Source organism: Panthera uncia (assembly GCF_023721935.1).
Source record: "Panthera uncia isolate 11264 chromosome C1 unlocalized genomic scaffold, Puncia_PCG_1.0 HiC_scaffold_4, whole genome shotgun sequence".
Lineage (NCBI taxonomy): Eukaryota > Metazoa > Chordata > Mammalia > Carnivora > Felidae > Panthera > Panthera uncia.
In genome coordinates, this window is record NW_026057585.1 from 53,757,335 (window position 1) to 53,781,036 (window position 23,702).

The 23,702-nt window shown below is 35.9% G+C and overlaps 1 pseudogene; it reads right to left on the reverse strand.

Moving 5' to 3' along the window:
• Positions 1-19,679: 19,679 nt before the first annotated feature.
• Positions 19,680-23,702, reverse strand: part of LOC125913668 (40S ribosomal protein SA-like) — a 17,613-nt pseudogene continuing 13,590 nt past the window's right edge.

The following is a 23,702-nucleotide window of genomic DNA, read 5'->3' on the forward strand; positions in this document are numbered from 1 at the left end:
ATTCTGGTTTTAAACACTGGGAAGACAAAAAACTAGTACTTTTAGTTAATTAATAAAGCTATTGCCTAGAGAACTAAAAAAAACCCCTCTTAATCATTTTAACCTTATAAATTCACAGCTATACCATCAAATATATATTAGTTTTATATATTACTAACTGACTTAAGACATCTTTTTCAAAGAAAGTATTTTGAATGGAATCTTGACTTTTACATAACAATTGATAAGTAAACCCTATTCCCAAACTAGGATTTCTAAGGGTTATGTTCTAGTATGTAAAATATTTAGAGAGGTTTAAACAAAGGTATATTGAAAATACTTCTCTTTTGTCTTTTATACCAAAGTTTTAACATTGATCAATATCAAACCAGGTTGAATGTGGACCGGTGTTATGGGAATGGGAAAATAAACTTTTTTAGAAATGGCATACCAAAAAGAGGGCTAGACTTTACATAACAGAATTATACTTAAGGGACACCTGGGTGGCTCAGTCAGTTAAGCGTCCAAGCTCAGGTAATGATCTCACAGTTTGTGGGTTCAAGCCCCACATCCAGCTCTGTGCTGACAGCGTGGAGCCTGGAGCCTGCTTTGGATTCTGTGTCCCCCTCCCCCCTCTCTTTGCCCTTCCCACACTCGTACTCTGTCTCTCTCTCAAAAATAAATAAACATTAAAAAATAAATTTGAAAGTAGAAGAATTATACTTAAATACTTAAGTAGGCCAGCTATAAGATAGAACATTAACGTTATCAATTATATAAATGTTTTCAAAACTTACATATATTTCTGTAAGGAATAACAAAGGTTTCATTATTCTATATATGTGTATGAATGAGTATGTACATATACATATATTAAATTTTACTTATTATTTTGGGTCAAACAAATAGATCCTTAAAACGGGTACAATAATAGCTGATAATAAAGAGCTATTGGTAATGGTTTTTTGATCATTGTAAATGATGAATATTGTCATTTAAGTCCTTTTTTTTTTTTTCCTCTACCCTTTATTCATGGTTTTATGTATCATTTCCAAGTTCTCTTCTATGAAATACTCCAAAATGATTATGCAGTATTAATATACAATTAATGAGATATGTTATAGACAACCAGTCCAATTACTTTACACTCACATCTAACTTTTGACTCCTAATAAGTACTGGCTTGATTATTCCCTTTTCTATAACCCACTTTTGGAGGTTATTATCTAAAAAAAAAAGCCAGCTTCAAATGCTGACATTTCTCATCCTTAGGGATGACCAAAAGAATGTGCTTTACTCTGCAAAGGCCTTTCCAAACAGGGTTCTAAAAATGTTTTGAGCATTTGAAAATAAATATATAATCTTCCAAAATGATCTTTCAGAAAAACAACATTCAGGGGTGCCTGGGTGGCTCAGCCGGTTGAGTGTCAGACTTCAGCTCAGGTAATAATCTCATGGTTCATGGGTTCAAGCCCCACGTTGGACTTTGTGCTGAGAGTACAGGGCCTGCTTCAGATTCTCTGTCTCCCATTCTCTGTGCCTCTGCCCTGCTTGCACACTCATGCACTGTCTCTATCTCAAAAATAAATAAACATTTAAAAAATTTTAAAAAGGTGTGCCTGGGTGGCTCAGTTGGTTAAGTGTCCAACTCTTGATTTTGGCTCAGGTCATGATCTCATAATTCGTGAATTCAAGCCCCAAGTGGGGCTCTGTGCTAACAGCACAGAGCCTGCTTGGTATTCTCTCTCAAAATAAATAAATAAACATTAAACAAAACAACAGAAACTTTTTTTTAATTAAAAAAAAAGAAAAACAACATTCATCTGGAAAGAGAATATCTTTAAGAACACTGCTTTTCTAGATTTCTGTCTCTGAAATATTTTCCAGATAAATATAATACATGTTACCAAAATTTAAGTATATATCCTGCTCTCCCTTTACCCTTGCATTCTATGAACTGTTGTACACTTTTGGCTTCTTAGAATATCTGAACTCTGGCCATCTGCTCTCATTATGGGAGCTCTTTATCCTACTGTCCTCAGTTGGTTGCATTTTGCAATGGGTGTATTCTGTAGTGGTCTGTCTCTGCCGTTTATCCTGTGTTCCAGCAAATACATAATGGCTGACAAAACATGCACATGAACAGTACTGGGTTATGAAGTAACAAAGGAAGAGTGTCATACTGGCTGTTAAAAATGCATTTTAAGGCAGTTTGAGGTGTCTTCAAGTGAAGGGTGGAGAAAAAAGAGGAATAGCCAGGAGGACTTTGGGGATTGGTGGAGTTTTTGACATTATGAAGAGCCTTATAAACATCACTAAAATCTTTCAGGATTGACAGATAGTTGTAGGAAAGGTAGCAGAAGATAACTGCTGTTACCTAAGGGATGTAGTGACTTCAGGGGATTTGAAGAGAACAATTGTTGACTGACAAAGCAACTCCACAGGGGCTATGCTAAAACAACTACGTATAGACTGATTTAGTTTGCACACCTATTTCAGGAATGCAACCCGCCCCCCTTACCAGTACTAAACAGGATATTCATGCAATTAACCTTTACTCTGGCATAAAAACCTAATAATAGTCTGTGATATGGTGTGGGGAAGGTACACAGATTTGCTTTTTTCCCAAATTAAGGAGAAAAATTATAATTTGTTCTTTGTTTTGCTTTGGTTACTTAAAATTGTAGTCTCCTAAGTGGAAGAAGGGTATCACTAAGGTGGATGAAGCTTTCTGAGAGAATAGGAATTGTACAATACGGAGGGTTAATGGGGACCTTTGTTGTTGTTTTTTTGTTTGTTTGTTTGCTTCCAACTTTCTGTGAGGTTATTGCAATTAGAATTTACTGGGTTAAGTGAATTTGTAGATTATATTATATAGTAAATTAAAATAACCTTACAACTTGTACATATAACAAAAGCTTGAAAAAGTTCCTGAAAAGAAAACTTCAGTTTGAAGATTTACTAATGATAAAATGGTAGAGCCCACATTTCTCTCCTACTAGTAGATGTCTTCCTTAGTCACATTAGAAGATAAAAATAATGATGATCTAATTAGAACTTTTCTCTAGCACATCACAAAATAAAAACTGCAACAATGATCTAATTAGAGCTGACAAGAAATTGGCCAAAAAACTTTATTTTTTTAAAGTTTATTCATTTTGACAGAGAGAGAGAGAGAGAGAGATGGGAGGAGGAGAGAGAGAGAGAGAGGGAGAGAGAGAATCCAAAGCAGGCTCTGCACTGTAAGTGTGGAGCAGGACGTGGGACTTGAACTCACAAACTGTGAGATCATGACCTGAGCTGAAATCAAGTCTGTTGCTTAACCAACTGCGCCACCCAGGTGCCCCTGGCCAAAAAACTTTAAATTATCAAGAAAAAAGTTTTTGAAAAATGAATTTATATCTACCCTTGTTAATGATAAACTTGATCTTAAGTGTGTAGTATGCTTTGAGATAAATAATTGAACAAATCTTTGTAGGGCACTTGTCATAAGTCAGGCACTGTTCTAGGTGTTGGGGGTAAGTCAGCGAAACAGATAAAGATTCTTATTTTAGTGGAGCTTACTTTCTTTTAAAAAAATTTTTTTTTAACATTTATTCATTTTTGAGAGACAGAGAGAGAAACAGTAGCAGCAAGGAAGGGACAGAGAGGAAGGGAGACACAGAATCCAAAGCAGGCTCCAGGCTCCAAGCTGTCAGCATGGAGCCTGACAATGGACTCGAACCCATGAACTGCAAGATCATGACCTGAGCCGAAGCTGGACACTTAACCCACTGAGCCACCCAGGTGCCCCAGTGGAACTTACTTTCTATCAAGGCAACAAAAGATGTAACAACTTTATACATTACCTTAGAAGGCAATAAATGTTCAAGGTAAAAAAAAAGAAAAAAAAAAGAAAGAAAAAGGAGAAACAGGGTAAAGCAATCAGGAGTGCTGGGAATGGGACAGTTGATGCAATTTTAAATAGTGTTGTCAAGGTAGGGCTGAAAGGTGACATCTGAGAATACTTGAAGGAAGTATATACTTTGTATACAGTCCTCCTGAGATATTTGCATGCTATATATTCTTTAAATTGGGGTTTATTTATAGTTATTGAAGATAATATAAAAATGCTGGGCCCATACTATGTACTGGTTTGAATAGCTATATGGAAGAAAGGAAAACTAACATTTATTAAATAGCTACTTGGGCTAGGTACTGATTACATTTATTAGAATTTGCTTTGTAATCTAATACCTGTTGTTGTTTTAGTTAAATGTTCCTGTGTGCTTGAAAAAAGTGTATTTTCTAACAGTTGAATTCAGAGTTCTGTTATTAGCTAAAATGACATCTAAATTTTGTTGTTCAAAACATTTGTATTCATATACATCTATCTCTTATACTGATCTATCATTGCTGGGAGAAGTGAGTTAGAATCTCACATCATAATGGTTGATTTGACAGTTACTCATTCTGTGTGTTTTTGCTTTCTGTATTTTGAAGCCTTAGTTCTAGGTGTATACAAATTTAGAATTGTTAGAGCTTCCTGGTGAATTTTTCTTTTTGTCATTATGTAGAGATTCTCTTTGTACCTATGCATATCTGCCTTAAGGCTTATCTTAATTGATATTAACAGTCTACATCAACTTTCTTTTGATAAGACTTTGAATGGAATAACCTTTTCCATTCATTTACTTTCAACTTTTTAATGACATGTTCTTATGTTTTAGATGTTTTTCTTTCTTGTAAATAGTATACCATACAAACTTTTGCTTTATTAATTCACTATGAATATTTTTTAATTGGCAAATTTAGTTGATTTATATTAATTTCAGTTGTTATTTATTGTCACCTCATTTCACGCTTTCTAGTTACTTAAGCTTTTCTTTGTTCCTTCTCCTTGCCTTAATCTTTTCCTGTATTCTATTCATTAAGTTTTCTGTATTCCTTTCTTCTTTCCTTTACTATTGCTTTGGAAATTATACATTTGATTCTGTCCTTTTAGTGGTTACCTATATATTTTATTGAAATTTTTATTATGAAATATTTTATATGGGGGGCACCTGGGTGGCTCAGTTGGATGAGCATCTGACTTCAGCTCAGGTCATGATCTCATGGTTGGTGGGCTCGAACCCCACGTTGGGCTCTGTGCTGACAGCTCAGAGCCTGGAGCCTGCTTAGGATTCTGTGTCTCCCTCACTCTCTGTCCCTCCCCTACTTGTGCTCTGTCTGTCTCTCTCTCAAAAATAAGTAAACATTAAAAAAATAAAAATTAATGAAATATTTTATCTGGACAAAATAACATGTATAATGTACACATAAGTATAAAAAATAATAGAGTGAACACTTGTCTAACCAACCCACAACTTAAAAATAATGTCACCAACTCGATTGAAGCCTTCAGTGAACCATTTCTTACCATTCTTACCAGAGATAATTATAACCCTGAATTTTAAAAATCATATTTCCCTTGCTCTTCTTTATACTTTTATTATGAATATTACATACATACACACATACATTTTACATGTTTTTGAACTTTAGTAGAATCATATAGTCTGTATTCTTTTGCAACTTGCTTTTTCTTCCCTCTATTATGAGATTTATTTCTAAGATTTGTCTGTTGATATATACACTTTTAATTCATTCATTTTATACTCCTAAAATTTCTTGATCAATTTGGCTAGAATTTTATCAATTTTCCTGATCTTCTCAAAAACCATCTTTTGGTTTCATTAATTTTCTGTCATAGTTTCCACGTAGTTCATTTTTGCTCTGGTCTTTATTACTTCATTTTTACTTATTTGGGGTTTAATATGCTTTTCTTGTTTTTTTTTAAGACCAGTCAGTGCAGTGGTAAGAAGAGGGAAGGGTGGAACGAATTTGATGTGCATCTGACTATGAACAGTCAATTGAGATAACTCACTACCTTTGGACAGCTGAGGTCATTGCTTTGAAATCTTTTTTCTTTTCTAGTATAGATGTTTTTGCTGCTATAAATTTCCCTCTGAATATGGGTTTAGCAGCATCACACAAATTTTGATATGTTGTATTATCATTTTTATATAGGTTAAAAATACCTCCTAATTTCTCTTTTGTTAAGTTTTTAAATTTACTTTGAGAGAGAGAGAGAGAGGTGAGCATGAGCAGAGGAGGGGCAGAGAGAGATGGAGAGAGAGAGAATCCCAAGCAGGCTCCCCACCACCAGTGCAGAGCCCCATATGGGGCTGGAACTCATGAACCATGAGATCACCATCTGAGCTGAAACCAAGAATCAGATAGCTTAACCGACTGAACCACCCACATGCCCCACCTAATTTTTCTTTTGATTTCTCCTTTGACCCATGGGTTATTTAGAAGTTCAGTTCCCTAATACTTGGGGATTTTCTATATGCCCTTTTGTTACTGATTTCTAATTTAATTCCATTGTCACTTGGTGTGACTTGAATACTTTTCAATATACTGAGACTTATTTTACTGCTCAGAATATGGTTTATCATAGTAAATGTTCTGTGTACACTTGAAAACAATGTGTTTTCTGCTATTGTTGGTTAGAGTGTTTTATAGATATCAATTAGGTCAGATTGATTGTGCTTTCTTTTTTTAAGTATTTATTTATTTATTTATTTATTTAAGTAATCTCTACACCCAACATGACCACTCATGACCTCAACATCGAGTTGCATGCTCTTCCAACTGAGACAGCCAGGCTCCCCAATGGACAGTGTTTTTAAATTCTTATGTATATTTGCTGACTTTCTGTCTAGTTATTCTATCAATTTTAATACAGGAATATTGAAATCTCTGAATCTAATTGTGGATGTATTTACTTCTTGCAGTTCAGTCAGGTTTTTCTTTATGTGTTTTAAACCTATAGTTATTAGGTTTATTAGTGTTTAGGATTGTTATGCTCTAATGAATTGACTCCTTTATTTTTAAGAAATGACCATCTTTATCCCTGGTAATGGTCTTTGTTCTAAAATTTGCTTTGGTATTTATATAACCCCTCCAGCTTTCTTTTGATTATTAGCATAGTATATTATTAGCATAGTATAACTTTTCCCATCCTTCTATTTTTAATCTATGTGTACCTTTGTATTCATAGTGGGTTTCTTATAAGTAGCATATAGTTGGGTCTTGCTTCTTTACCCAATTTGATAACCTCTGCCTTTTAATTGGGGCGTTATTACTCCATTTACATTTAATGTGATTATTGATAATCATTAGGTTTAAATTTGCTATTTGTCATTTGTGTAATCTTTCTTTGTTCTCCCTTTTCCTCTTTTCTGCCTTCTTTTGGATTGAATATTTTTATGATTTTATCGTATCTGCTTTATTTGCCTTTTAGTTATAACTCTTATTATTATTTTAGTGTTTGATGTAGAATTTATAGTATTCATCTTTATCACAGTTCATATTCAAGTGATATTGTATTACATATACGGTATAAGCACCTTATAGTAGTATATTTCTATTTCTCTCTTCTCAGCCTTTGTGTTATTGTCATACATTTTACTTTTACAAAATATACATCCCATACCACACTGTTGTTATTTTTGTTTACATTTTAATGATATTAAGACAAAAATTCATGTGTTTACTCACATAGTTACCATTTCTAGTGCACTTTACTTTTTTGAATAGGCCCATATTTTTATCTGGTGTCATTTTCCTTCTCCCAAAAAGACATTCCTTAATACTTTTTGTAGAGCACTAGGCACCTGGCTGGCTCTGTCAGTGGAGTATGTGGCTCTTGATCTTGGGGTTGTGGGTTTGAGCCCCATGTTGGGTGGGGAGATTACTTAAAAAAATAAATTCTATAAAGGAAAATAGAAGGGTATCTGGGTGGCTCAGTCAGTTAAGCATCCGACTTTGGCTCAGGTCCTGATCTCACGGTTCATGGGTTTGAGCCTTGGATTCAGCTCTGTGCTGACAGCTCAGTGCCTGGAGTCTGCTTCAGATTCTGTCCCTCTTCCTCTCTCTCTGCCCCTTCTCTGCTTGCACTCTGTCTTTCTCTCTCTCAAAAATAAACATTAATAAAAAAATAGGTCTAGTAGTACAAGTTTTCTGATGATGAATTCTTTCAGCTTTTGTATGTTTGAAAAAGTCTTTATTTCATCTTCATTTTTAAAAAACAGCTTTATTAAGTTATAATTCACATCAATACAATTCACTTAGTTAAGGTGTACAATTCAACAGTTTTTAGTATGTTCACAGTTATGTGCAACTATTACCATAGTTAATTTTAGAATATTTTCATCACTCAGGGAAGAAACCTCATATTACTTAGCTATCACTCCCTGTCCCCTGTCTCTCTTATCTGCAAACCCTAAGAAAGCATTACATTACTCTCTGTCTCTATAGATTTCCATGTTCTAGACTTTCAATATGAATGAACATGGGGCTTGATCCCATGAACTATGACATCATGACCTAAGCTGAAATCAAGAGATGGCTGCTTAACCAAGTGAGCCACCCAGGCACCCCTGTAATAATTCTTTTAATGTTCTTATCTAATAATCCTAACATCTATGTTAGTTCTAGGTTGGTTTTGGTTGATTGATTTTCTCCTCATTCTGGCATACCCTTAAACATAAATAAGTAGCATTTTGTGTTTGACTTCTTTTACTTTAATGTTCTCAGAGTTCACCCATGTTGTAACATGTATCAGAACTTCACTTTTTTGTGGACAAATAATATTCCTATGTATGGATATACCATATTTTGTTCATTTCTCAGTTGATAGGCATTTCAGTTGTTTTCTACTTTTTGACTATAATGACTAATGCTGCTATTAATATCCATGTATAATATTTTGTGTGGAAATGTATTTTCAATTCTCTTATACATATACTTAGAATATATCACTGAGTCATACGGTAACTATGTTCAACATTCTGAAGAACTGCCAAACTGTTTCCCAAAGTGGCTATACAATTTCTGTAGCTATTATTTCTTCAATATTGCATTTCCCCTAATCTACCCATTCTTTTCTTATCAGAGATAAGGTGGAGTTTTTGATTCTATCCTCCATGTCTCTTTACTTCTCTTTAAAATTTCCCATTTTTTTTTGGCTCTTGGTGTGTCATTCCTCAGATCTATGTTTCAGTTCATTAATTTTTTTCCAGCTGTGCTTAATCTTCTATTCAACCCATTCCTTGAGTTTTAACTTTTTTTTTTTTAATTTTAGAGAAAGAGAGAGAGTGTGAGTGGAGGAGAGGGGCAGAGGGAGAGAGAGAATCTTTTTTTTTAAATATAATTTATTGGGGGGCGCCTGGGTGGCGCAGTCGGTTAAGCGTCTGACTTCAGCCAGGTCACGATCTCCCGGTCCGTGAGTTCGAGCCCTGCGTCAGGCTCTGGGCTGATGGCTCGGAGCCTGGAGCCTGTTTCCGATTCTGTGTCTCCCTCTCTCTCTGCCCCTCCCCCATTCATGCTCTGTCTCTCTCTGTCCCAAAAATAAATAAAAAACGTTGAAAAAAAATTAAAAAATATATATACAATTTATTGGGGCACCAGGGTGGCTCAGTTGGTTAAGCAACTGACTTTGGCTCAGGTCATGATCTCATGGTTGGTGAGTTCGAGCACCACGCTGGGCTCTGTGCTGACAGCTCAGAGCCTGCAGCCTGCTTCAGATTCTGTGTCTCCCCCTCTCTCTACCCCTCCCCTGCTCACGCTCTGTGTCTGTCTCTCAATAAGTAAACATTAAAAAAAATTAAATATAATTTATTGTCAAATTGGCTTTCATACAACACCCAGTGCTTATCCCAACAAGTGCCCTACTCAATGCCCATCACCCACTTTCCCCTTTCCCCCACCCACCCATCAACCCTCAGTTTGTTCTCTGTATTTATGGGTCGAGAGAGAGAGAATCTTAAACTGAGAGTGGAGCCTGACACAGGGCTCAATTCCATGACCCTGGAATCATGACCTGAGCTGAAATCAAGAGTTGGATTCTCAACTGACTGAGCCACCCAGGTGCCCCTTAATTTTTTTTTTTTTTATAATTTCTACACCCAACATGGGGCTGGAATTCATGACCTGAAGGTCAAGAGTTATATATTCACCACTCTGGGAAACAGTATGGAGGTTCCTCAAAAAATTAAAAGTAGAGGGGCGCCTGGGTGGCTCAGTCGGTTAAGCGGCCGACTTCGGCTCAGGTCATGATCTCGCGGTCTGTGAGTTCGAGCCCTGCGTCGGGCTCTGTGTTGACAGCTCAGAGCCTGGAGCCTGTTTCAGAGTCTGTGTCTCCCTCTCTCTGACCCTCCCCCGTTCATGCTCTGTCTCTCTCTGTCTCAAAAATAAATAAACATTAAAAAAAAAAATTAAAAGTAGAACTACCCTACGACTCAGCAATTGCACTACTAGGTATTTATCCAAGGGATACAGGTGTGCTGTTTTGAAGGGACACATGCACCCCAATGTTTATGGCAGCACTATCAACAATAGCCAAAATATGGAAAGAGCCCAAATGTCAATCGATGGATGAATGGATAAAGAAGATGTATATATGCAGTGGAGTATTACTTGGCAATCGAAAAGAATGAAGTCTTGCCATTTGCAACTATGTGGATGGAACTGGAGTGTATTATGCTAAGTGAAATTAGTCAGAGAAAGACAAATATCATACGAGTTCACTCATATGAGGACTTTAAGAGACAAAACAGATGAACATAAGGGAAGCGAAGCAAAAATAATATAAACACAGGGACGGGGACAAAACATAAGAGACTCTCAAATATGGAGAACAAACAGAGGGTTACTGGAGGGGTTGTGGGAGGGGGATGGGCTAAATAGGTAAGGGGCATTAAGGAATCTACTCCTGAAATCACTGTTGCACTATATGCTAACTAATTTAGATGTAAATTAAAAAAGAAAATTAAAAAAAAGAAAAGAGTTATATGCTCTACCAACTGAGCCAGCCAGGCACCCAGAGTTTTAAATTTCAAGAGTTTAACTTTTTTTTCTTTTTTCTTTTTGGGAAGACAGAGAGAGAGAGACAGAGACAGAGACACAGAGAGACACAGAGAGAGAGAGAGACAGTACATGCTTGAGCTTGTGATCTGGGGACAGGGTAGAGGGAAGAGGAAGGTAGAGGGAGAGGGAGAAAGAGAGAAAGTCTTAAGCAGGCTCCATACCCTGCACAGAGCCTGATGAAGGGCTTGATCTCACGACCGTGAGCTCATGACCTGAGCTGAAATCAAGAGTCAGATGCTTAACTGACTAAGCCACTCAGGTGCCCCTCAAGAGTTTAATATTTTACTGCTGAAAGTGCTGAATTTTTAAAAATTTTATATTATCTTTTTCTCCATAATCAATTTATTTGTATCATAGTACCCCCCCCTTTTTATGGCTTCATTCCTTTCTCAGTATTGCTTTGCAGAGTGTTCTTTTATTTAAAGCTCTTACACACAGACTCTTGATCATTGTGGATTGTTTCCTCATATGTTTTGTTGTGAAATTATCTTTATTGAGGCTTTTTAACTTTTGCTTCCACCAGTTGTTTCAGAGAGTTCACCAACCATAGCTTGTTGTGTTAACTTCTCAATTTGAGGCCTCCTAAACCATGCGTATTATATTCACTTTAGCCCCAAATTTATGGGTGGCACAGGCTTGAGGTTGTGAATTTGGGGGAAGTTTTTTCCCCCCTCCAACTTAAATCCCAAAAGAGACAGATAAGTTTCTTTGTCATCTTGTCCTGGTAAACATGTTTCTTTTTTAGTTTATCTCTTCTCAGAAAGAGTAGACATTTGGGAGTCTTGGCTTTATCCAAGGATTCTTAGTTCCTCATACACACCCAAAGCCTTATGGTTTTTTATGTGAATATTAAAACTTAAGTCTTTAGGTTACTGGGACCAATTCTTCCTCAAGCCAATTGAGGATCCATTCTACCTTATGGTTCAGTGATCTTTTCATTTTTGGCACTTAGGATTGACTGATTTCCTTTCTTCCTGCTTTTTTTCTTAGTCATACTTTTATTTATTTTTATGTTTTTTAAAGATTTATTTATTTATTTATTTTACGTAATCTCTACACCCAGCGTGGGGCTCAAACTCACAACCCTGAGATCAAGAGTTGCGTGTTCTTCCTCACTTATACTTTTATTTGTTTATTTTTCTTTGTCATATGTTAAAAAAAAATTTTTTTTTTAACATTTATTTACTGTTGAGAGGCAGAGAGAAACAGAGCATGAGCATGGGAGGGGCAGAAAGAGAGGGAGACACAGAATCCGAAGCAGGCTGCAGGCTCTGAGCTGTCACACAGAGCCTGACGCGGGGCTCAAACTCACTAACGGTGAGATCATGCCCTGAGCCGAAGTCAGACGCTTAACCGACTGAGCCACCCAGGTGCCTCTGTCATATGTTTAAAATAATGTTTATTTTATTTCTTCCAGCATTTCTAGGTCTGTAGTGGGCATTTTGTTTTTGTTATCTTAGACCATTGTATTGTCAAAAGTCCCAGTTTCCTTGCCAGTAATAGAGGAAAGTAATTTATTTACCTCATACAATTTTTAGGATTAATTGAGAAAATGTAATAAAAGTACTTAGCATAGTACCTGATACGTAAGTGCTCAATAAATGTTAGTTATAATAATATTTTTTTTTAAGTAAGCTCTATGTTCAGTGTTGGGGCTTGAACTCACTACCCCCAGAACAAGATTTGCATGCTGTACTGACTGAGCCAGCCAGCCACTCCAGTAACAATTAATAATTAATTCTGATTGACAAGCTCTAGATAAGAATCCAAATCTGCATAAAGAAAATTACTAAAATGAATTTAAAAATTAATATTTTGGCCTCCTTTTAGAATGTAATATTGGCCCATCTAAAACTTAGCTCCTTTTTTGATAAAATGTGAAGATATACAAAATTTACCATTTGAGTATCTACTATCTTGTATTTTACATCTTTGAGTGTCTTATGTTACTTTGATCCTACTCTGCTTAGAATGTGGGTGGGCATGGAACAGTATTTACAGATATTTGATGCCCAATTCAATTGAAATGTGCCTTTTTTTCATTTTACAGATAAATTTCAATTCAATTCTTTATAATGTACATAAAATTAGATAACTTGAAATTCATTTTATTAAGAAAAAATCAATCTCTCAGTCTTGTTCTAAAATATTTATTTACCAGCAGACATGAACTTTGAAAAACATTGCATGGATTATTAGCAGGCTATCTGGTTCTATTATTTCCACTTAGGAATATAATTCATTTAAACAAAGGCATATCTGATTAAAATGCTGTGTAGAAGTGATCTCTTTTATGTTCTCAAAAAAGTGGCATAATGGAGGTAAAAAATAGTATTTTTGATCTCAGTTTTTATGTGAAATTGAAGGTGCTGCCATTCTTTTTGCTTCCTCTTTGTAACAGACATTGTGTTTGTGATTCAGTCTGTGTGTGTGTGTGTGTGTGTGTGTGTGTGTGTGTAGTCCCACTTTTGTTAATGTGTCTTCATTTCTCCGTGAAATGAAAGCTGACCTAGAACCATGGTCATTCCTGTGTCAAAGTTGCAACAACTGTGGTCACTGAGCAATTACTATGGCAATCTGACTGGTCCTAAAGGGATAGTTGTGTTAGACCAAGATCTAAAATAATCTGTAGAAGGGGAATGAACTGAGCTGTACGAGCTGAGTGAACTGTAATACAGTTTGATCTTGTGTCACTGTTTAACCTGAACAACCAAATTTATAAACAAATAACTTATTCTTCAGAAGGATTAAAATCCTAGAAATCCTTTAAATGCTGTTTTTTTACGTAACTGCTTTTTCTTGACAATTTTATTTTAATACTGAAATATTGGTAGAACTCTAAGAAATGACATAGATGACTATGTGGTTTCTATGTTCAAATAAAGGGCTATTTTCCTTTTTTTAGAAACATCAACAATTTTTTGAACTGGTATGTAAAAAATGTTATTGGCTTTCTTTTTAAAAAAATGATCCTAAAATATTTATGAGGTGTGTAACTGATACAGATTATTAATATATAGCAGAAAATTTGAAAAAGTGATAAGATATGTAGCAGTAGGACATGTATTTTTGTTCCTTTTTTTCTAGAGGGGTAATAGATTTGTAATGATCCATCTACTTCCTCTCCTTCAGTCACATCTATAGTTCAGTTGTGAGATTTTTGTCTGCAGTTGAAATTACTCAGCTGGAAGTAAATGAATTTCCTGCCCTTTTCAAAACTTTTTGGTTATTTCTTTATCTCCATTTTTAAATTAATACACCAAACACTTGTTTTATACCAGGCACTGTGGTAGGTGGTAGGGGTACCTTATTGAACAAGACAATACGGGCTTCCTTGATGAGTTTCTAGTTCTGGACAACTTTTTCCTTCTCTTTTCTTTCATTCTTGTATTTTCCTACTGTTTTCTTTCTGTACTCTTTCTCTTCCTTACCTTTATTTCTTTCCCTCATTTTCTTGCTTTTCTTTCTTTCTTTATCAGGAAATTGCTAAAGGGCTTTTCGTTTTTGTTCAAGCTTGTCTAGGCTCAATAGATGAAACTCCTTTCTTTGCACTATAGTCTTTTCCCGTGGGAATTCAGGGACATTCATAACTTTTGGCCTGACTTAGCTGTGTCTGTATCTCCTCTGAGGAAAATTGGTTGCCAGCTGATGAGAGTATCATTTCCTCTACTGCCATGGAATCATACTCCTCTGCCTTTCATCATGCTGCCAAACTTTGTGAAGAGTGAATCCTTTGGGGAAAGACATCTTCCTGTCTCTGTCTACAAGCAATCATTTTTTGTTAAAACCATTTTTAAAAAATTGGTTTTTATATCTATGTACCTAAATTTATCTCCAATTTGGTTCCATTGGTCGCAGAATAGTTTTACCTTGCTGGCTGAGTATTTTCATTTCTGCTGAACTTTCCTCAGTGATGATTACAGGGTATTTTCCAGCAGTATTTTTGGGAAAGAGGGGTGGTGATAGACAAAAGCCTAATATAAATTCAGATATGGCCATTGTCCTATTGCTTTCTGACACAATGTAGTAAGAAATCAATGTAATCAGAGTCACAAATGACAGTAGATAAGGATAAGCAAGCTGGGTTTATCTGAAAGCACAGATGAATTAGAATTATGGGATTAAAATTGTCTTAGAGGAGTTCTTTTGATCCTTTTGGCTCTTTAAAGTTGAAAAGTAGAGGGGCACCTGGGTGGCTCAGTTGGTTAAGACTTCAACTCTTGGTATCGGCTCAGGTCATGATCTCACAGTTCTTGAGTTCGAGCCCTGCGTCAGGCTTTGTGCTGACAGCTCAGAGCCCGGAGCCTGCTTTGGATTCTGTCTCTCTCTCTCTCTCTGCCCCTCCTCTGCTCACACTCTGTCACTCTCTCTCTCAATAAATAAATAAATGTTTAAAAAATTAAAAAAAAATTTTAAGTTGAAGAGCAGAAATGTGATATGTTAGAAATCATACAGTCAATTAATGAGAGCTGGGGCTAGAACTCATATCTCAATTCCCATTTTTCTTTCTTTTTTTTTAGATTAGATTAGATTTAATTTGATTTTTTGAGAGAGAGAGAGAGAGGCAGAGGGAGAGGGAGAGAGAGAATCTTAAGTAGGCTCCATGCTGTGCATGGATCATGTTAGATCATGACTTGGGCTGAAATCAAGAGTCGGACGCTTAACTGACTGAGCCACCCAGGTGCCCCTTAAAGATTTATTTTATTTTATTTTATTTTATTTTATTTTATTTTAAATGTTTATTTTTGAGAGAGAGGGGTTGATGGGGCAGAGAGAGAGAGGGAGACAGAGGATCCGAGGCAGGTTCTGCACTGACAGGAGAAAGCCCGATGTGGTACTCAAACTTATGAATCATGAAATCACGACCTGAACAGAAGTCGGGTGCTTAACCAACTCAGCCACCCAGGTGCCTCTAATGATTTTAATTTTAAGTAATCTCCACACCCAACATGGAGCTCGGACATACAACACCAAGATCAAGAGTCGCATGCTCTACCAACTGAGCCAGTCAGGTGCCCCTCAATTCCCATTTTTCTTTTCACCTGGCAGGATATAGGAAGTAGGATATAGGGAAAATTACCTTTTGGTGGCGAGTTATCATTTAATGGAAAAGTATTTGTCAAACCCACTGGGATTCAGACTTTCATACTGTTCAGCTGAGAATCAGAGAATCTAGTTGCATATGATCCTGCACAGCCACCTGAGATGCTGAAAAGAACTAGTATAATAAAATGCCCCCTATGAATATTCAGTCTGTGTCTTTTAGCTCCTGTATCCATAGATGTGGGTGTATTTTATGTCTTGGCTATTGATGTTGTTTATTGCTTAGGAGAAATATGATTTTTCCCTAACCCCAAGTGTTGCAGTTATAGGTAAAGTTGGAGAAGATAAATTTGCTTTTGGTCATTTCAGGGAATAAGTGATACAAAGAAGAGTTCTGGATATAAAAACCATAGGAACAAGGAGTCAGAACTCCAAGTTCATCTACTTAATTAATTGTTATTTGAGGTGGCTTAGTACACTTGAATCTCAGTTCTGGAAGTCATTTTGACTGTGGCTTTCCACCCCCTAATCAACTAAGAATCATTTCTTCTCTGCTCCATTGATGTGGATATTAATTTTTATTGGTGTGGTAGCCAGGCTCCAAGATGGCCCCCAATGATCTCTTGCCTACTGGTAATCACGGCCTTGTATAGTCCCCTCCCAACATTGTATCAGCATTGGTCTGTGTGACCAATAGAATATGATAGAAATAATGATATGTCACTTCTGAGGTTACCTCATGGAAGACATTGTGGCTTCCTTCTGCCTTGTACTGTCTTCATTCCTTCACTCTGGGGGAGACAGGTGCCAGCTCATGAGGACACTCATATAGCTCTGTGAAAGGTCCACATGGCAAGGAACTGAGACCTTCTACTCAACAGCTGGTGAGGAAAACCAGCTTTCTGCTAATAGCCATGTGAGTGAGCCATCTTGGGAGTGGATCCTCTAACTCTGGTCAAAGTTTCAGATAACTTCAGTACTAGCTGATTGTTGGAGTGCATGAGAGATCCTGCACCAGAGCCGCTTAGCTTAGTCATACTCAGATTCCTGACCCCCCAAACTGTGTAAATAATAAATGCTTGCTATTTTAAGTTGTTTTATTTTAGGGATCATATGTTACACAGCAGTAGATAGCTAATACAATTCACAAGACAAAAGTTGAACATTCTCAATTTAAAAGCAATTATAATAACAATAAATATAGATGTTTGACCCTTAGAAATAAATGCAGTGTCTATACTTGGCCTGTATCAGTATTTTCATTTTATTAAACTGGTAACAGGAATAGAAAAGTCAAATGATTTATATTGGAGGGAGTGGTGGTAGCTAAAAATTGAAACATACTTTAAAAAATTTTTTCTACTTCTCTTTGAACTATGGTTCTATTTTTTTCTAATTTTTTTAAAGTTTATTTATTGATTTTGAGAAAGACAGTGAGCTAGTATGGGTGGAGGAGGGGCAGAGAGAGAGAGAGAGGGAATCCCTAGCAGGCTCAGCCTTGTTAGGGCAGAACATGATTCTGGGCTCAATCTCATGAACTGTGAGATCATGCATGATGTGAGCTGAAATCAAGTCAGATACTTAACTGACTGAGCCACCTAGGCACCCTGAACTATGGTTCTTTTAAATATATATACATTTTAAATATATATATATTTAAAAAATATATATATATGGTTCTTATATATATATATATACACACACACATATTATCAATTCAGCAAACATTTGTCAAGAACACCACTGCTGGTCAGGAGATACAAAAATAAATAAGATATCTGTGCTTATGAATAGCTTATAGGTTAGTGGTGGGGAATATAATGCAATAGTGCGGAAGAGTTCTGATACAGGAATCACAGGGAACAGGTAGATTTGGAGGAGTGCACTTAACCCAGCTTGGGAGTTCAGGGAAGACAAAGACTTTCTCAAAGGGGAACAGCTATTTTTTGTAGCATTTTGAATCTGTCTTGGCTGTTTTCTAGACACCTGGGCGGTGTAGTAACAAGATTGTATGCTGCCTGCCCATTAACTTTCACATATGGGTAAGGTGCTCTCTGTTTTTCTACGGAGACCATTATTCATTGATATATTATTCAAACTTTTTTTTTTTAAAGGACTTCCTTTTTCTTTCAACCAGACTAAATGGAACAGGATAGAGACATTAAGAAAAAGAAACCTTAAAATGCAAAACAAAACCCAGTAAAGAGAAGTGTTGTAAATATGAATTAGATTGAAACATACAATGTCAACCTGTATTCTTAGAAAACATACAGGGTGTAGGATTCTTTAAAAAAATTTTGTTAAACAAATCTTCTTAGCTATTTGTCATACATATTTTTAGCCACCAGTCAGTAAGAAATTTGTGTCAAAGTCCTGATTTGGCTTTAAAGGAAAGATTGCACCTGTGGATCAATTTGGTGGAATCTGGAACTTCTGTCAGTATGAGCAAGCAAATTTCAGACATTAGAGAGCCAAAGGAACTTCCAACATTGTTTCATGAATGAGGCAGTATGAATGAACAGGCCTTTCATATCTTCATTTTGAACTCTGCCTGCAAACCACAAGTCAGCGGGCTCTTCGAACCAGAGAGGCTGCACAGTGCCTGGAGGCGCTTGCTGCTGGTGCTGTGGGATAGATGGGGTAAAAGAAGAAGGGAAGAGGGGGGCAAAAGATAAAATGAAGGAGAGTAGAAGAAGTGAAGAGGGAGAGAAAAAAAGGAGAAGGAAAAAGAAGAATTAAAAACTATGGTTTGTTGTGCACTGCTAGCCACTGTACTAAGTACTTTGCAGAACTGATCTCAGTCCTCACAACAGCCCTATCAGGTAGTTACTGGTAGTACGTACCTGTTTCACTGATTAGGATATTAAGGCCAAAAGATGGTCATTTGCAAGAGTCATACCAGTAAGTAAGTAGTAAGTAGCATAGCTGTGATTTCAACTCGGGTCTGTCTGACTCCCAAATCTAGCACTCCTAACCATAATGCTGGGAAGGAAATAATATTCATCTACTGTGGTGTGAGAGACGGTCACCTGGACTGCTCCATGGCTGGCTTTGGGATTTTTTTTTTTTTTTAAGTTTGTAGACAAGTCTTTAACAGAATGGAGATCCCTTAATTGGATTTGCCTGTTATCCAATATTGCACACCACATCGCATGCTGTGCTTCAGTTCCCTACATGAATCAGTTAGAATCTTCCCATTTAGTCTAATGAACCCTAATTTCAGACAAAGGTAACTGTCACCTTTTGTTTCATCCTGTGCTTTTATTTTTCAAATACCAGAGCCGACCTCTGAACTCAATCTGCACTTGCCTATTGATGCATAAATATCTATAATATCACAGTAAATTAAATTCTATTTTAAAGGGTTTCTATTTAACAATCTGTCAGAACTTTCACAGTATTTGATTTCTGGTCTCCTTCGTCCAGTGACAGGTTTATCTCAATATGGCTTGATTAATGAAACCTTTTATTTGGTGTAAGCACACCTATTATTACCATAATCTCTTAATGCTTGCTTAGGCAACATTGAGGTCTGGTGGCAGGGACTCTCAAAACTTCTAGCTTCTTTAGCTCCACCAGAACATTGGGTGAGATTAACGGGCCGGAAGACTGATGCCCTCCTAATGGGGAGTATGGTAATGTTAGTGTCAGCTAAATGATATAGCACTCTGGCTCAGAGGCTTGGCCAAACTCCCTTTTAACCTCTAGGGTTTAAGAAATGTTTCGGACTTAGTGCCAACAAATCCGCCTTCCTCTCCGTTGCTACCTTGTCCTTGCATGTCAGTCATTGGGGGGCGTGGCTGACAGCTCCCTTGGTGGCCGGGAAATTGCAATGTGCACTGTGTAGCTGAAAACTGGGATGAAGTCTAAAATAAAAGAATATATTGAAAAAGAGTGTCTTAATGAAGCCAAGGGGCCAGGCACTAATAGCTCTTAAGAAATAGAAATGACTTTATGATGGATATTCCACAAGCAACCTTTACAGAAAAGAAGAGTGAAACTGAATTATGTTTTGTTCCTGACAAGTATTTACCTCGGAGAGAAGCTGCCATTACTGCCAGATTACCTCCTTCGCATCCTACATGCTTCCAAAGCTCTGGGAAAAAAATATTTTGGATTTCACCTAGACTAAATGCTCTCACTCTGTTTTACTTGGCTATTAAATATTTAGTAACGTTAAAAGTGAGACATTGAAAATAAAATGTGAAATTTGTTTGTGCTGCAGAAATTGTCTTCTCTGCAGGTTTTTTCCTTTCTAATATTTTCTACACTGGTAAAATGATAGGCTTCTGCCATATATTATACTGTGCCTTTATTTGTACCCTGTCGCCTCTAATGCTTAAAACATCTCATACTTTTTTTTTTCTTTTTCTTTTCAGTTTGTGGTCATTGTGGTTTTAAGTGCAATAAAATCCACCTGGAGAGTTTTGCTGTTTTAACTTCCTGAGGTAGGAAAGACAACAAGGTAATATTGGTAAATATTACTCAAGGTCCTAACAATAATAAAATAAGATAAAAGAAACAAGTTTGTCTGTATTTAAAAAGAGCATTATGATTGTTAAAATTCTTTGTTCAGACATGAATAATTAGACAGAAAATAACCCCTGAAAATGATAGAAAGTAGTATTTGTTTATCTAGTGACTGTATGAACTCGATTCTTCATCTGAGTTTGCAATTTGTTATTAAAATATATATGCTTATGTAGATTTTAAAATGCAGAAGTTCTCTTTCTGGAGTTTCCGTAATGAAAAGGAAAACACTATAGAAAGTATTTCTTTTAAAGTGGTGACATGAGATTTTTATTATCAATTTAGCTTTAACTGGATTAATTGTAATATACTGCATAAATAAAGTATGGTTTAACTACTTTCAAAATTAGATAGATGTTTTAAGAATATCCATTCAATAAAATAAGGAAGCAGATAACCTGGTTCAATTTAAAATGATGCTGAAAGTCAATCAAATAATTATCAATTAACATAATTAATAATAAGGATCTTGTGTTCTGTTTGAAAACTATAGAACATTTTTCTTCATTAAAAATGTTCTTTTGCAAGAAAATATAGAAACCTTTCAATGAGATACTGGGTGGAGGATTATTATAATTCTCCAACATGTTTCTTAGTTTTTAGTTTATTTCACATCATGCTTTTTAACCTTCGACAACAAATATTGTTGTACCATGAAGACAGCAAATCCAAACAATTACATATGTAGTCCAAAGGCATACACAAGAAAATCAATATTTGACATCTTTGCAACTCCCTCTTTGCAGTAGCGTTCAATAGCTCTTATTCATTATACACTTATATCTCTTTCAGATTCGCCTTTGTCACTGGAAACCCATTTTTTTTTCTCCTTTGACTTCCACATAACTTCTTTGCCCTGTACTTTTACAGATGCCTTCTGGCTATAAATACTAATGAAATCTCTTTGCTTAATTCAATTTTGCTGGTACACTTACAGTTATGACCTAACTTTCCCACGAGAGAGACTGATTGAACATTCCACTACCTTATGGATGGGAGCAAACATTCTTACAGAACTGGACTGACAATTTCCATAATTATAGAATTCACAGCCTAATGACCTTAAAAAACAATAAAAAGATCTCTTGTTAATTCCATTTCTGTTACTGACATTCAAGATATTTCATTTTTCACGGGACAACAAATTTACTTTTTTATTTTCCAAAGAGCAGTCTATCCTTTCCCCCCAGATTAAATTTTCTGAATATTGAAGTATTCCATTGAATATTTAGCATTTCTTTGTCTTTTAAAAGTTAGAATATTTATGATCCTTAGAATGCGTTTGACTGATTTATAGCAATCAATTATAAGAGTACGTTTTCAAATAGCCCTTTTAAAAATGAAGAATAGAATAATTAAAAAGATCACAAGTCCTCCCTTGCATATAATTATTTCATTATTTCATTACAGTGCAGAAATTATTTTTGCTGACTGTGAGCAATTTTAATTGAGCGAGATCTGTGTTAATATACGATAGCAAGCAGTTCTTCCTAAGAAATAAGATCACTAATTGCCTAAATTTTTATTCAGTACAGTGAGTCTTATGAGTCACATTGCAATATAAACCTAATCACTAGGTAGAGTGGGTACAATACCTTTTCTGTAGTATAGATATCCTAAAAGCATAACCTGCCTGCTAATTTATTCTTTCAACAGGTTTATTGCCTTATTAAGCATTTGTTTTGTAGAAAAATTTTAACCTATCCAGTTATCACAAAAACTATGCTGATGAAACATTAAAATTCGGACTCAAAGTCTACTAAAGCTAGCACAAGTAAGCAAAGCTAAAACACAGCTTCTTTCATTCTTCTTAAATACCAAAATGCTCAGCACCCTAGCACATATTCTGGAAGCTTTTGGCTTTACAAATAAAGACTACTCTTCACATATGGAAATCCTGAGAGTAGCAAGATAGCCTGCTATTAAGTGAAGTTAAATTAAATGTTAACAATAACTATATTCTTGCAAAAATTTAACATTCATCATAAATGTTATAGTATCTTTGGCATATCTAAATATTTTATATGTATCTGAGATATTTTCTTCCCAATAAATATTTTACATATGTTTTTTGTTATGAAAGAATGAATGAACAAATTATAATAAAATTAATCAGAACACTATCTTAATAAAGAGACTGTTTTGATCAAACCCGAGTAAACATTTAAAAAAGTATATTTGTTTTTATGTATAGTTTAGTATTAAATATACTGTTGAAGGTTTAACTTAGACCTTAACCACAAAGTACTGTATTTGAGTGTATTCTTAGTTTATATATAATTTTTGAAAGTGGAAACAAAATATTGAAAAACTCAATGATATTTATGCGTAAATTAATTTATTCATTCAACAAATATTTAGTAAGCATTCTGTGTGCTAGATAGAATTCTAACATGCTAATACTACTTTCCCGCACCCTTCCAAAAGGAGTGCTAACATATTTGCCTTCTTTGCCTGCATTCAGGTATGTTTGCTGCTAAACGGAGAGGTTGACCAGATTCGTATTTAACCACCAATGTAGAAATCACAGAGTTGTTTACAATTCTAATTTGTAGATTCTAATATTTAATGTGTTAGCAGTGACTAAAACTTTTTGGAAATCTCTAAGAAATGAGTTACTATTGGTGGCGCAGTCGGTTAAGCGTCCGACTTCAGCCAGGTCACGATCTCGCGGTCCGTGAGTTCGAGCCCCGCGTCAGGCTCTGGGGTGATGGCTCGGAGCCTGGAGCCTGTTTCCGATTCTGTGTCTCCCTCTCTCTCTGCCCCTCCCCCGTTCATGCTCTGTCTCTCTCTGTCCCAAAAATAAATAAAAAAAAAACGTTGAAAAAAAAAATTAAAAAAAAAAAAAAAAGAAATGAGTTACTATTGAGAAGAGAACAATTTTTTTATTTGGAACTTTATCACCGGAGGCCAAGAATTATGTGTGTTATGAAGTGTCAGATAAACTGTTGGCTATAGAAAGAGGCTTTCTTCTGGTGAAGAAGTTCCAGTGGGAGGGTGATGTGATCTAGAAGAGTAAGAACTAGACTCTGCAGAGTCCTGGGTTCTGCTACTGCTTTCTGTGAACTAGCTGTAAGACTTTGGGCAAGTCTTGAAACCTTACTGGACCTTAGTTTCCAGATCTGGAAAATGTTAATGATAATCCTTACTCTGCCTCCTCATAAGAATGCTGTCACGATTAAAATAGTAGCTTCCTC